At 49.6% G+C, this 15578-nt stretch overlaps 1 protein-coding gene across 3 annotated transcripts in view; it reads right to left on the bottom strand.

The window, feature by feature from the left end:
• Positions 1 to 13492, bottom strand: part of IL1RAP (interleukin 1 receptor accessory protein) — an 81363-nt gene extending 67871 nt beyond the window's left edge. For 2 of the 3 annotated variants that reach the window (XM_035133258.2, XM_035133260.2), the window contains exons 1-2: positions 13340 to 13492; positions 11083 to 11218 (exon numbers count right to left, since the gene is read on the bottom strand). The gene's annotated coding sequence lies outside the window, so the exon portion shown is untranslated. The remainder of the gene's footprint in view (positions 1 to 11082; positions 11219 to 13339) is intronic. The other variant, XM_060274260.1, reaches the window with a different exon arrangement.
• Between the last annotated feature and the right edge of the window lie 2086 nt (positions 13493 to 15578).

Here is a 15578-nt window from a genome sequence, read left to right as displayed (position 1 = left end):
CCAGGCTAAACATACCCAGCTCCCTAAGCCGTTCCTCATAAGGCATCGTTTCCAGGCCTTTGACCATTTTGGTTGCCCTCTTCTGGACACGTTCCAGCTTGTCTGTATCCTTCTTGAACTGTGGTGCCCAGAACTGGACACAGTACTCCAGGTGAGGTCTGACCAGAGCAGAATACAGTGGTACTATTACTTCCCTTGATCTAGATGCTATACTCCTATTGATGCAGCCCAGAATTGCATTGGCTTTTTTAGCTGCTGCATCACACTGCTGACTTATGTCAAGTCTGTGGTCTACCAAGACTCCTAGGTCCTTTTCACATGCTCTCCAACCCTTAACATTGCCTCCCCTCCATTGCCGAAGCAGCCATGCCACCTTGCTTCATGACAGATCCGATCCTGGTTCTAAATTTAGCTGTGATTTCTGCATTGCAGGGGGTTAGAGTAGATGACCCTTGGGTCATCTACACAACTGTGCAATTCTGTGAATTTCCACCAGAGCTGCCAAACCATGGAACGAACTGTTGCAATGTCAATGTGCTCTTAAACTCTGCAATTTAAGCGAGTGTCTTGCAGAGTGGAAAACTCCTCTTTCCCCCTTGAAGGAGAGGGTTGAAATCCCAGTTGGTTTTAAGGTAATTGATTTAGCAGCTACCGTAGGACAAGCAACCTCCTCCGCTGCCAGCTAAAGAGGTGGGGAAAGCCTTGGCACGAGACAAAAATGCAGTTTATTGCTGTGCAGAAAATAGATACACTTGTGTTCAACCCCTGCCCTGTTTCTCCGTAGAAGACAACATGGAGGAGGACTGTGCTCCAAGATATTAAGTCAGCTGTGACTGGTCTTTGCAGCGATTCTACACACACACACACACACACACACACAATTTCGTTGGATTTGTAAATGATCAAACCCAGATTAAAAATTGCAGGAAGAGCCTTAATCAAAGTGCAGGACTTCAGGGCCCCTGTCTGAGTCACGAGGCAATTGTGCAAAATAATACTGCGGCCACTAGAGTGGATGGGATTCATTTCCTACCTTTCAGAAACGCAATGCCCTGTCCGATAATGGTCCCTCTAAGGATGCCATTCGGAATGGAAATACAGTGGGAAATTGATGGGATTCGTGGTACAAGCTTGCTGCATCATTGGTCCTGCAAAGGTTTACAGAAAGCCTTGACAAGTCCAGCCCTGAACAGTAACTTTTTACACATGAGTAAAACCAAAGAAAACTGGGTCTGTGCTCATCGTTCTTGGTTTGACAGAAACTCAAAAGTTACAGCTAGGTGCAAATTTCAACAGGATTTACTGACCCCCATTCCCACTGTACGTACCAGAACCCTCCTTGTACTTTGCATGGAGTTGTTTTCCACTTTAACGTTCAACTGTAAGGTTCCTCCTTAACTGGATCTTACCAGTTTTCCCAGTCCGGCCCCACTGATAATGTGTTTTGCAGAAATTCTACATCACTTCCCAAATCGAGACCCAGGCTGTGGGAGCGCATATGTCTGCACATGGCTCTGTTCTCTTGCTCACCCTTTGCATCTCCTCAATGCAGTAACTAAGTGACGCCTAGTGATGGAGGTGTATGATCATGGGAGAGGGTATTTCCAGGACCACAGGGAAACCATCAAACTCCCTTGCTATTTTTGCTATGGGAAAGCGTAATGCTGGTGTCAACAAAAGAGGTTTAAATACTCTCTCAAGACATTGTTTTTTTTTAAAAAAAGTATTATAAACACCAACAATTGGGAAACACTGGTCTGTGAGCGCTCCAATCGGAGAACAGCCTTTACCAAAGGTGTCATGGGCTTTGAAGACACTTGAACTCAGGGCACAAGGGAAAAATGTTCCAAGAGGAAGGCATGCTTGGCATATCCTCACTGTGATCAACTCCCGCCCGGAAACCAACGTCCCCACTGTATATCAGTGGCCTGACTCGGTAGGAGAGAGCTTCCTGTCTTCCTAGGAGTGCAGGCAGGCAGTTTGCAATACACACCTGCAATGAAACGTCTTCTCCTGGCTCAGCCTTCAAGGTAGCCTCCTGCTGCTGCCTGCCTGCCTGACCTCCCTGCCTACTTGCCATCTCCACAGGCCTGACGCAAAGCCGCAGCAAGACACAGGGGGGACAGTAAGAGGACAGTCAAGTGGAAGAGGCATGAGCTCATACGTTGGATTCGGTTTGGGGCACAGGGGCCAAAACAGACTGGCTGCACAAATCAGAGGGTGGAGAGCAGGGGCCGTTCTCCCCAGGCAACAGATGGCAGAACCAGCACCTGGACACGAAGAGAGCCAAAAATACACTTTGTACAAATGGGCACCCCACCGGTCTGGAAGACCACCGCCGGCCATTGCTTCTGGTCTGGCAAGCGCTCAGCAACCCCCCTGGTTTTCAGTCTCAGGTAATCAACCAAACCAGTGGGGTTAAGAAGCTCTAACCGGCTCTCAAATGTGGCCAAAAGGGGATGAGTTTGGCCTAAGGTGACCTGTTGGAAGGACCGACACTCACCAACTGGAGTGTGCAACGTCTTCTTTTCTGAGACAAGACTTGTTAATAAACAAACTCTCCCTGGGCTCTCAAAGATGCGGCGCTATAAATGGGTGTGACGAGGACCTGAGGATTGCCTTCAGCAAGGATGATAAATAATAACAGCACTGAGCCTTCGCAGCAAGACCTGGTGCAGGACCTAAATGGCACCTCCAGGCACAAGTCGGCTTAACAGAACCAGGACTGAGATTTAAAAACAGCAACAAGACGAAGGAATTAGGGCAAGAAAGAAAAGGTCATGAAAAGCAACGTCTGAAATCTCAGGTCTATTAACAAAACAGAACTTTCGAAGGAAGGAAGAATATTTGACGAAAAAACACATTGAAAGGGAGGAGCAGAAGAAAGAATGAAGTATCCCCCCCCCCTTCATTATCTGTGGCACTCTACTGAATTTATAGCCTCTTCCATGCCTGAATACCTATCATCCCAAAGAAGTTATGCTCCAAAACTCTAACCATATTTCTCTCCACAAGTTGGAATTCATCAGTTGTCTCGGGGTTCCAGTAAACGTAGCTGGGAGAGAGAGGGGAAATGAAAGAGTACTGTTCAGAGAGGCGTCCGTCGCCACTCGTTAACATCAAAACATCTCTGCTCGGCATAATAATTCCGCACATAAGGGTTGCTTCAGAGTCAGGGATGCTCAGACACACATGAAGTTTTGGGCTGCAGAATTGCAAAAAAAAATGCAGACAAAACAACCACCACCCACCCCAAAAATAAACCTCCACTTCTCCCCAAACAAATCAGAATGTGTGCAAGAGGCAGCAATGTTCAAACGTGCTTGTTTAAGTAGTGATCAACCATTCCGAGATGAAAGTATCGGGATTGCTTGTATTATTACATTCACTTTTTTCAAACTGCAACATAAGGGAAAATGTGGCTATTTAAACCTACCCTCCCACATCTCTCTCTCTCTCTCTCTCTCTCTCTCTCTCTCTCTCTCTCTCTCCCTCCCTATTAAATAAAATCACATATCCACATTAAGCAACAGACACACAAACCAGATAGGACAAAAGTGGGGAGGGAGTCCCCATAAGAACTTAAGAAGCGCCTGCTGTCTCAGACCCAAGGGGGCACCACATCAGCATCCTGTTCTCACAGTAGCCAAAGAGATGCCGTTATGGGAAGCCCACAAGAGCCCTCTGCCCTCCTGGGGTTTCCAAAAACTGGTGTTCAGAACCATGGCTGCCTCCAACTGTGGAGGCAGAGCCAAGCCATCCTGGCTAGGAGCCACTGATGAACCTCTTCTCCATTAATTTGTCCTCTTTTTGTTGTTGTTTAGTCGTTTAGTCGTGTCCGACTCTTCGTGACCCCATGGACCAGAGCACGCCAGGCACTCCTGTCTTCCACTGCCTCCCGCAGTTCGGTCAGACTCATGTTTGTAGCTTCGAGAACACTGTCCAACCATCTCGTCCTCTGTCATCCCCTTCTCCTTGTGCCCTCCATCTTTGCCAACATCAGGGTCTTTTCCAGGGAGTCTTCTCTTCTCATGAGGTGGCCAAAGTATTGGAGCCTCAGCTTCAGGATCTGTCCTTCCAGTGAGCACTCAGGGCTGATTTCCTTCAGAATGGATAGGTTTGATCTTCTTGCAGTCCATGGGACTCTCAAGAGTCTCCTCCAGCACCATAATTCAAAAGCATCAATTCTTTTAAAGCCCTCCAAAGTTGGTGGCTACCACTGACTCCTGTGGCAGGGAGTTCCATAGTTTAACAGTGCTGTGAGAAGAAGTTCGCTTCCTAGCATATGTGTCACGGTGGCTGGAGAAGGCTACTTCAGAGTAACGACTCTACACAGCTCTGCATTTTATGGTTTTATTGGTGCTGAGTATTTACAGTGCTAATGGCAGTGCTATTTACAAAGACACATCTGTTCAGCTTGAATCAGAACCTCCAAGTGGCTTTTGGCGCGTTTTGCGCCAGCATAATAATTGGGGAGACCCATCCTCTTCCCCCGACGCCTTTTGCGAAGTTCCGGAGTTGGGGGGACTGGCCTGCCCCCCTTCCTTTCCCCTTCCTGTCCCACCTGGGACGATGGCTCTCTTTCCCTGCCAGAGCCTTGGAACCCACTTCCTGTTTCCCCACTTGAGCTGGAGCTTTCCTTCTTTTCAGCCTCGCTCGGGTCTGGGCTGGAACTCAGGAGGGGAGGGGCTTCGCGATATCCCTTGCCCCTCACAATATGGAAATGAAAAATAAATCTAGGTAAAGGTAAAAGTAAAGGACCCCTGGACGGTTAAGTCCAGTCAAAGGCAACTATGAGGTTGTGGTGCTCATCTCGCTTTCAGGCCGAGGGAGCCGGTGTTTGTCCACAGACAGCTTTCCGGGTCATGTGGCCAGCAGGACTAAACCGCTACTGGCGCACGGAGGACCGTGAAGGAAACCAGAACGCACAGAAATGCCGTTCACCTTCCTGACACCTATTTATCTACTTGCACTTTGACATGCTTTCAAACTGCTAGGTTGGCAGGAGATGGGACCAGGCAACGGGAGCTCACCCCGTCGCAGGGATTCGAACCGCCGACCTTCTGATCAGCAAGCCCAAGAGGCTCAGTGGTTGAGACCACAGCGCCACCCTAATACAACCCTGAACCCAAAATAGAGGCAGAGACACTGCCAGGCCTGCTCAAAATGCAGCCCAGAATTTGCAGCTCTTGAATTTGTACACCTACCGGCGGCCCAATAGCAACAAACTCATCCTCTCGGGAGTCTTTTTTATGTGCATTGTGGATGAGTTCATTTCTCTCCCTCTGCCCTCTTTCAAAGAAGCAGGTATATTGCTTAGTAACGACAGTGTTTCTGAATGGGCTGCCTTTGTCAGGCTGGATATATGCTCAATGAGAGCCTGGAGCGGCTTCTCCTTCCGTACACAATCGCTTGTTACAGTTGCCTCTCTGCTGCCTGACCCACTCTAAATTTAGAATGAATGTTTCTGGAGGATGGGACTTGCCTTTCGCCTCTACTGTGCCAGAGTCTTGTCTTCCTGCCTCCTCCACTTGAGTGGCCCTCAGCCAGCAAAATTCCCCCAGTGCTTTGTTTTTTCCTGCATGAAACCTGCCCTTTCATTCATTCTTTAGTAACAATGAATGGATGTCGAGAGCAGATAGAGGAATGGATGCTGACTGCAAGGAAATATGAGGCAAGCACAGCAGTTCTTTTGAAGCTTTTAGCGGTGTATACTAACATAGGATGCATACATAAAATAAGCAGTGTATACTAACACCCGGGACACGGGTGGCGCTGCAGGTTAAACCACAGAGCCTAGGGTTTGTCAATCAGAAGGTCGGCGGTTCAAATCCCTGCAACGGGGTGAGCTCCCGTTGCTCGGTCCCAGCTCCTGCCAACCCAGCAGTTTGAAAGCACGTCAAAGTGCAAGTAGATAAATAGGGGGAAGGTAAACGGCGTTTCTGTGTGCTGCTCTGGTTCGCCAGAAGCGGTTTTGTCATGCTGGCCACATGACCTGGAAGCTGGCCAATAACGCGAGAGGAGCGCCGCAACCCCAGAGTCGGTCACAACTGGACCTAATGGTCAGGGGTCCCTTTACCTTTACTAACATAAGAACTTAAGATGAAACCTGATGGAGGCCTATGGTATCTGGTCCAGCATCTTGTTCTCACAGTGGCCAGCCAGATGCCCATTACGGGAAACTCACAAGCAGGATCTGAGCACAAGAGCCTTTTCCCCTCTTCCCCTCTGGAGAGCCCTCTGGAGGCAGAGCAGAGTCAGGCTGGCTAGGAACCATGGATAGCCCTCTTGTCCCTTGTGAATGTGTCTTTTATTATTACTATTTTTATTTACTTACTTACTTACTTACTTACTTACTTACTTACGCCTGGAAACTAATTGGTAGCCATTGCAGTTGGAGCAGGATTGGTGGAATAGGCTTGCTCCAGTAAGCAACCAGGTCACTGAATTCTGCGAGCCGTCTTCAAAGGCAGACCTAGGTATAATCTTAAAGCCTTCTGGGTTGGTGGCCATCACTGCCTCCTGTGGGAGGGAGTTCCACAGTTCAAGTACGCACTCCATGAAGGACTTCTCATTTATGTGAATCTTCAAGCATTCAGTTTCACTGCATCTCCCCCAGTTCGAGTTTATGCCATGCATAAAACTTACAAACTTACACAATATCTGTTTGTTTTAAAGAATTTATACACTGCTTTATTGATAAAATAAGCAAATGCCTTCAAAGTGGTTTACAAAGAGAACAATATAATTATCAGCAAAAAACCTTAAAAACTATTTAAATGATTCAAAACAGAACTTGACCAATAAACCAAAAACTGAATTAAAACGTACATCCACATTCTGCATGCCTAGGCAGGCACCCACACCGTAAGACCGTAGGTCAAGAGCTCTCCAGATATGTACAGTATTGCTAACTATAAATTCTTCAGAGGGTCTTAATCCAGTCACCTTTGCCTCAGTCCCCCAACTTGAAATGAGGAGGATAACATTGGCCCACCTCACAGGCTCGTTGTAAAGCAGGGGCCCCCAACTTACCCAGCTTCGGGTCGGTTCCTCCGGCGCCGATCGCGTGGTGGGCTGGAGGGTGGGGGAACGCGCTCCCATACGTGCACTCACTCGCTTTTTCTGGTGTGGGGCGCCACCAGAAATGACTTCTGTGCATGCGCAGGTGTCATTTCCGGTGCACTTCCGGGTCAGTGCGGCACCAAAAATAGCTTGTGCGCAACTTGATGGGCGACCGCACCGTGGCACGCCGGTAAGAGCGGGCAGCAGCAGGGGTCGTCGGGGGCCGCACAATTGGGTCGCACGGACGGGCCACATCCGGCCCCTGGGCCTTAGTTTGGGGACCCCTGTTGTAAAGGCTAATGAGATTATACATAATCCAAGAGAAAAAGTATATTGAGGCACATTAAAGATAAACTAATCTATTCCGGTAGTTCACTTTTCTAGGCCAGAGTCCTCTTCATCACATGGATCAAGTGGGAGACAGCACTGAGCAGACACTAAATATATACCATAAGTTTCCTTGTATAACACGCACCCCCATGTATAAGATGCCCCCTCTTTTTGGGGACTCAAATTTAAGAAAATGGGGGGGCAGATGGCACAGAGTTGTTGAGCTTTTTTGCGGAGGATTGCCCAGGGTTGTTGAGCTTTTGGGGGGGGGGTTACCAAGGGATGTTGAGCTTTTCTTAGGGGAGCTTGCTGGAAATCGCTCAACCGCACGTGTCACTAAATCTGCCTCTCGGCTGTCCCCTCATCAGAAGAAGCTGCACATCGCAAGCCCAATTGCCGCAGCGTCAGCTAATCAACACCACCCACTGGCGCTGTAACCAATAACACGCACAATAGCCGCTAGCAGCAACCAATCAAACGCCCACCCTATGCACTACCCATGTATAAGACGGCCCCCATTTTTAGCAGGACTCTTAATGGAAAAAACCTAGTCTCATGCACTGAAAAGTATGGTAGGTTGTGAATACCAAGAGACGGAAAATCTCACATGCAAAATGAGGACCAGCAAGAGAGAGCCACGGCCCGTTGGCAGAGCTAATGCAAGACCCAGCCAGGTCCACACAAATGAAATCTAATGGTAACACATTGGGAGAGTAACTTGGAATCCACTAAGAAGGAACGAGGTTCGTTTCCGGCTGCTTTCGCTCCAAACCAACCACCGTCCATCACTTTGGAATCTGGGGAGTTGTGCGCAGAGCACTTCAAGCACGCAAGCAGCATGGCAGAAATGCCAAAAATGCAGAACACTATTATTAAGTCATGCAAAGGTACGCAGCCACAGCAAGACCTGCTCCTTCTCTCATTACAAGGGGCACATAACTCTCCTGTTGCAAAAGCTTCACTGGCTACCTGTTTCCGGGCACAATTTGAAGCGCTGGCATTCATTTGTTTCAAAGAAAAATGAAAACCAAGAAGAAAAATCATTTTAAAACACACATATGTTAAAAAAGTAAACAGATTAAAATTGCCTCCACTTTCTAAGCCTTTGGGTTGTTGTTGTTTAGTCATTTAGTCGTGTCCGACTCTTCGTGACCCCATGGACCAGAGCACGCCAGGCACTCCTGTCTTGCACTGCCTCCCGCAGTTTGGTCAGACTCATGTTGGTAGCTTTGAGAACACTGCCCAACCATCTCGTCCTCTGTCGTCCCCTTCTCCTAGTGCCCTCCATCTTTCCCAACATCAGGGCCTTTTCCAAGGATTCTTCTCTTCTCATGAGGTGGCCAAAGTATTGGAGCCTCAGCTTCACAGACAGACAGATCGTGAAGCTGAAGCTGAAGGTAGGCTTGTCTAAACAAGAATGTTTTAAGCAGGTGGCAAAAAGAGTACAGCAAAGGTGCCTGATTGATATCAATTGGCAGGGAGTTCCAGAGTATAGTCAGGGGCTGCCAGACTAAAAGAACAAGTTCCTTACAGATGTGGAACAGGGTATTACGTGGCAGCTGTGGCAGTGCTAATTCCACCCATCCAAGCAGTGCGGTAGACACATGTGGGATATTGTCTTTATACCCCAATAGCAACACCTTGAACTCGGCCCGGGAGCAATTCGATGACCAGCGCAGGAGGACTCTGAGCGCAGGTGTCATTTGCTGATAAGGCCGCCCTCCTGTCAGCAATCGCGCTGCAGCATTCTGCACTAACTGCAAGCACAAGGGAAGCTCCACACAGAGCACATTGCAGTAGCGCAGTATTTTATTCGTGTTGCTTTAATTTGTGGAAGCTGCCTTGAGTTCCAGTCCGGGGTAAAGGCAGCATATAAATTTATAAAGTATATAAATACTCGAGTCACATTCAGCAGTGCCTAAACTCACCCTGAAAAGCTATAGATACAGTGAAGATGGTCTCCTTTCCTTGTGCCACACACACACACAAACACACACACACAAAATTGTCTGAGTTGCTCGGCTTCTGAAGCCCACAAGGCTACTTTTTTTTTTTTAAAGAAGTGAGCTTCCAGGTTTTAGAAAGGGAAATGACTTTGTTTCTGATTAGAGGGCTGATTAGGTTGGGAGATAGCAATCTACCTCCTTATCACATTCACTCCTCTTCAAAAGATCAAGTTCTGCATGATCCTAACCAGGCATTTTTTAATGTGTCTGAAATGGCTAGGTGCGAAAAATTGAAAGTCGGAACAGGCCTTGCCTGTAAGCTGTACAAATGAAGGTCAATCAAGAAAAGCTAGGAGAGAAAAGGTAGGTAGGAATGGGGGAGGGGGGAAGAGTCTGATTCTAGGGGACGGGACGTTATTTGTGATTATGCATTAAATTTCTATCCTACCGTTCTTCCGAAACGAACCCAGGACAACAAACATCGAATGATACAAAGTTTAAAACAACCCAGTGGTAAGGAGCCTGTGTTTGCTCAGAAGGAAAGTGCAAATTAATCCCAAGGAAGTCAGAAGCGACTCTACTCTCGGTCAGTTCTTAGGTTCATTGTTTATCTCAAGCCGCTACCCTGCAGGTACTTGGAAGGCTCTCCACAGGCAGCTGGAAAAACGTGCATGTTTGTTTGTTTTCAAAACTTAGGAATCACCTTTGCAATAACCAGGTACTCAAGGCAATCTGCACGAGGATCGGTGAGATAGTAAAAACATTGCCAGAGAAGACAAAAAACACAGAAGATCTACACCAGTGATGGGCAACCTTTTGAGCTTGGTGTGTCAAAATTCACCCCAAAAACGTGCATAACTTGGGTGGTGTGTCACTTCAAGAAAAAAACCATAATTTCACAATATTTATAGTTTAAACAACAAAAATGTATAATTGTAATATATAAGTGTATTTAATAAATCAAAAACTAATTATTTAATCAAACCAAACCAAAAAAACCCTTATTTATCACAAAGTGCCCAGAGTTGTTGAGCTTTTTGGGGGGAGCTACTGACCAAAGTTTTGGAGGTTTTTTGGGGGTGCAAAAGTTGTTTTGCCTTTTTGGGGGGGGGTGCCCCAAAGCTGCTGCACTTTTTTGGGGGGGGAAAGAGAACAGAAATAAATGACGAATAATACCTTCACTGGAACTAACATACAGCACCGACATAGTCTGCCAAAGCGCCAGAAAAAACAGCACAGAAAGGGTTAAAAAAACAATCTTTGGCAACCAGCAACAACAACAAGAAAAAAAGAATCCGGGTTTTAACAGCGGAGACAAGCTGTACGTGAGGAGGAGTGGGAGAACAAATGGGGACAACAACAACAGCCTGAAGGGGCTGAAGGGGCGCGTGCCAGCATCTCATAGGTTCGCCATCAGTGCGGAGAGGAAGGTTTTATTTGGGGTTATCCTTTTCGTCCCAAGCCGGACAGCTAAATTCAAGGGATGGTGAGAGTTGTGCTCCAGTAACACCTGGAGGACCACCTGCTCCTCATCCTTGCAGAGTTTTCCATTTTGGTACTCAGAAGCTGACGGGAGTCCAGCGGCTGGTGGCGCAGAGACACAGCTAAGAAAGGGGAGTTGGAATTAAGGTCCTCGGGACCAAATCTCTCTTGGGCAGCACCCTTAAGCAAGCCGCTGCCCTCTTGCCCCCAGAGCACCTGCCCCCCCACCTGTAACAGGACAATAATCACACTGGCCTACCTTGCAGTTGAAGAACCTCGTGGTCACAAACACCAAACCCTCCAAGTGCTTGAAAGCATGATATAAATGCTCCTCCACAGAGAGGGGGTCATCTGCAGCCTTGCTGTTGTTTCTGAACAGGCCTCCCGCTTCCACCCTGGAGCAAAGGCAAGCAACGGGCGTTAGTCTTCCCCATGTGGCATTATTCGGACGGCAAGAGCATTTGCCTGCCTTCAAAAGTGGAAACTCTGGAACTCGCTCCCGCAGAAGACAGTGATGGAAACTGCGCTAGAGGATGAGAGGAGGAGGAAGCTTTTGATGTCTACCAGCTACAATGGTTTTGCTCTGCCCCCATGGAAGGAGGGAGAAATGTTGCTCAGTCCCAGTTGCTGGAAAAGCCAGTAAGGGGGCGGGGTTTGCTGTGGTGCTCGGATCCTGCTTGTCATGGGCATCTGGCTGAGAACAGGATGCTGGGCCTCATCCTGCAAGCACTTAAAAAGGTAAAGGACCCCTGACAGTTAAGTCCAGTCGCAGACAACTCTGGGGTTGCGGCGCTCATCTCGCTTTACTGGCCAAGGGAGCCGGCGTTTGTCCACAGACAGTTTTTCCAGGTCATGCGGCCAGCATGACTAAGCTGCTTCTGGAGAACCAGAGCAGCACACGGAAACGCCGTTTACCTTCCCGCTGGAGCAGTACCTTCCTGCCGGAGTGGTACCTATTTATCTACATGCTTTTGAACTGCTAGGTGGGCAGGAGCTGGGACCCAGCAACAGGAGCTCACCCCATCGTGGGGATTCGAACCGCCGACCTTCTGATCAGCAAGCCCCAGGCTCAATGGTTTAGACCACAGCGCCACCGATGTCCCTAAGCGCCACCGACGTCCCTAAGTGCAAGCACTTAGGTTCTTACAAACATCGCACTGCTCCCAGGAAGCTGCTTGTCAGAATTACAGGCGAGATGACCCCCAGTTGCAGGAAATGAGAGCTGTTGTCCCGCTCGGATCCTGCTTGGGGGTTGCCCTGCCTGTGGGTGGGGAGGCATCTGGCTGTCCACTGTCAGACTAGGATGCTGGAAGAGCCAGGCATTAATAATAAAAATAATAATTAATAATATTTTATTATTTATACCCTGCTCATGTGGCTGAGTTTCCCCAGCCACTCTGGGCAGTTTCCAACAAAATATTAAAAATACAATAAAACACCAGACATTGCAAACTTCCCTAAACAGGGCTGCCTTCAGATGTCTTCTAAAAGTCAGATAGTTGTTTATTTCCTTGACATCTGATGGGAGGGCTCGGCGCCACTACCCAGAAGGCCCCCTTTGATCGGACCCTGCAGCCAGGCGTTCCTTCGGTTAACATTCATTCCCCTTCCTATCCGAGGCGATTTGGGAGAGAAGCGAAGACGGGCAGCTGTCCAAGCAGCAGGGATCGTCCGAGCGCAGCTGCCGACTCCATTCTCAAATCCTCCGGGTGTCTGTTCCAGCGCGCGGCGCTCAAGCTCCGAGCCGCCGACCAGGAAGAACCGGAGGCGGGGAAGGCTCTCGGCAAGTTGGCGCAGCAGGAGCCAGGCGCTCCGGTAGGGCTGCCCACCCGCCCCCAAACAGACAGAACTGCCAAAGTGCAGCTGAAAAGGGGGCCGGATCCCGATCTCGTGGGAAGGTAATGGGTTAAAGGCTCCCCCGCCGCGTTACCCTCTCCGGATCGGAGCCACTGCGCTCGCAATCTGGTTTTCTTGGAAAAAAATTAATGTGTTCTGAAGGGCGCAAGGACGGAACTGGAGCCTCGCGCGGTGTGGCGAGACGACAGCCCGGAAAGGTAGGACCACCACGCCGCGCCTGGAAGCCTCCGAGCGCCGCGCGACAGGGAGCCGTTTACACCACCGACCTTTGCTACGCCTTGTTCAGTAATGCCTGCACGGGGCGGCAGCGGCTTTCCGGGATCCCAGGCAGGGCGCCTCTCCCCCCACCCTTCCGGAGACACAACTGGGATTTGAACCCGGGACCTTGCAAGGCAGGCGCTTTGCCACGAAGCTACGACCCGGGGGACCCTGCTTCCTTCCCGTGTGAACCTCGGGGGCTACCCCGGATTAACTCCTCCGGGGTACCGCACGAAGGATCTGACAAACGCGGTCCGGATCCCCTTCGCCTGCCCGGAGTCCGCGCCGACTAGAGGCAGCGGGGCAAGGCGCCCCGGCAGGCACCCTGGCCCGGAGGCTAGCAAGGCTCTCTCGGCCAAGCGGGCGTCCGTCCCCCTCGCGCCCTTCCCGGCCTCGCTCACCTCGCCCTCCGGGGGCGCCGTCGCGGCTGCCGCGCTGCCGACAGAGGAAGGCTCCCTTGGCCGGTCCGCCTCGCTCGCTCCGCGGCGGCGGCGCCTCCTTCGGCCCCCCATTCTCCCCACGCCTCGCCCCGCCGGCGCGCTGATAGGCCGTGACGTGGAGGTATGCAAAGCAGCGGGCGGCTGGAGGGGCGGGGCGGAGCGGCGGCGCCGGGCCGGGCCGGGGTTGCGCTCTAGGCGGCCGGGGAGGCGGAGGCCGGGGCGGCGCCTTCCTCCAGATGCACGAGGGGAAGGGGAGGTGCGCGGCACGGCCCGCCTTTACCCCGGAGGGCGAGATCCTCCTCTCTGATGTGCCCAGCGCGGAGACTCTGATTGCGCGACCCACCTGCTAAGTGCATTCCTTTTAAAAACATGCAGATTTTATTGTATTTAAATAAAAAACAATTACTAAGTACAAAGCGTTTTCCCCTACAATATTTAAATTTTGCTGCTGTCAGCCTCCTCTGGAGTAAGTATATGGGATCTGCTGCTCCTCATCTGCCCCTGTCTTCTGAGCTTTATTTAAACCTGGCTCCTTGGCCCGCAGGAGCAGAAACTTATTGTCAGTGAACTCTAGATTTGCTTTTTATTTATGTACTTAAGCTTAGCTTGACCAAAAAAGTAGGGCCAGATTTAGGTTTGATGAGGCCCGCGGCCCCGCGCTGCAACCCCAGAGTCAGTCACGACTGGACCTAATGGCCAGGGGTCCCTTTACCCTTTACCTTTAAGCTCCTGAAGGTCATGGGTCCCTTTATATGTCCAGCTGTCCTTTGTCAACAACAAATTGTCACTGTTTTTTTCTGTTGAATTATGCTATAGTTAGTATATGGTGATTTATGGACCTAATAGGTATCTATTACTTACAGAATAGGAGCCTAGACAACACAACTCACTGTTGCTGTATGTAGGTTTTTTTTATTTGGTTTTTATATTTTGGAAATGTACATCCAGTATTTTTTTCTTTATTTTTTTTGGGGGGGGGCCCAAGAGAGTGGGTCCTAAGCTATAGCTTGCCCATGGGACAAACTTGGGTCAGAGTTTGGCCCACAAGGCCACTTCCCCCTGACGCCAGAAGTCCTCTAAGAGGCAGCTTCCAATGAACGCTCAACCAGGAGCCTTGAAGTAGAGTTTCTACCGGTACACTGAAAGCAGCAGAAAGAAATGTGTAAAGTTAGGTATAGCATGGAGAAAGTGCTTAGAGAGAAGTTTTCCTCCCTCCTAACACTAGAACATGTGGACATGCAAGGACACTGAAAAATGGAAAATTCAGGACAGGCAAAATAAAGTATGTTGTCATACAGATCGTAGTTAAACTATGGAACTCCCTCCTGTAGGAGGCAGTTGTGGACATAGCCAGAAAATTTGTTAGGGGGGCAGGCTTTTGTTTGGGGGGGGCAGAACCTCAGATTTGTATTGATTTGTGGGGAAGCTGCCCCCCTTGCCCCCCGCCAACGCCCAAGGAGGCAGTGATGGCCACCATCCTGAATCAAAAGAGGACTGGACAAATTTGTGAAGGAGGAGAGGACTATGAGTGGCTTCTAGCCAGGATGGCTCTCCTCTGCTTCCAGGCTTGGAAGCAGCAATGTTTCTGAATACTAGTTGCTGGAAACCACTGATGAGGAGAGGAGGGCTCTGGTGCTTGGATCCTGTCCGCAGGTTTTCCATTGGGGCATCTGGTTGGCCACTGTGAGAACAGGAAGCTGGACTTGATGGACTACTGGCCTGACCCAGAAGACGTTCTTCTAATGCTCATCTCACACCCCCATCGTTCTGCCCAGACACTGAGGTCCAGCACCGAGGGCCTTCTGGCGGTTCCCTCGTTGCGAGAAGCCAAGTTGCAGGGAACCAGGCAGAGGGCCTTCTCGGTGGTGGCACCCGCCCTGTGGAACGCCCTCCCATCAGATGTCAAAGAAAAAAACAGCTACCAGGTTTTTAGAAGACATCTGAAGGCAGCCCTGTTTAGGGAGGCTTTTAATGTTTAATAGATTATTTTATTTCATTTTCCTGTTGTAAGCCGCCCAGAGTGGCTGGGGAAACCTAGCCAGATGGGTGGGGTATAAATAATAAATTATCATTATTTTTATCTGGCTCTGCAGAGTTTCCAGTGGAGGTTTCTCCCAGCCCTACCGGGAGATGCCATTGAGGACTGAACTTGAGATGTTCTTCTACATGCAAAGCATAGGCTCTAGCTACTGGATCCAGA

The sequence above is a fragment of the Zootoca vivipara genome, chromosome 5, assembly GCF_963506605.1.
Source record: "Zootoca vivipara chromosome 5, rZooViv1.1, whole genome shotgun sequence".
Taxonomy (NCBI): Eukaryota; Metazoa; Chordata; class Lepidosauria; order Squamata; family Lacertidae; genus Zootoca; species Zootoca vivipara.
Note: the sequence above shows the minus strand (reverse complement) of the source record. Positions and strands in the feature narration are given on the sequence as shown.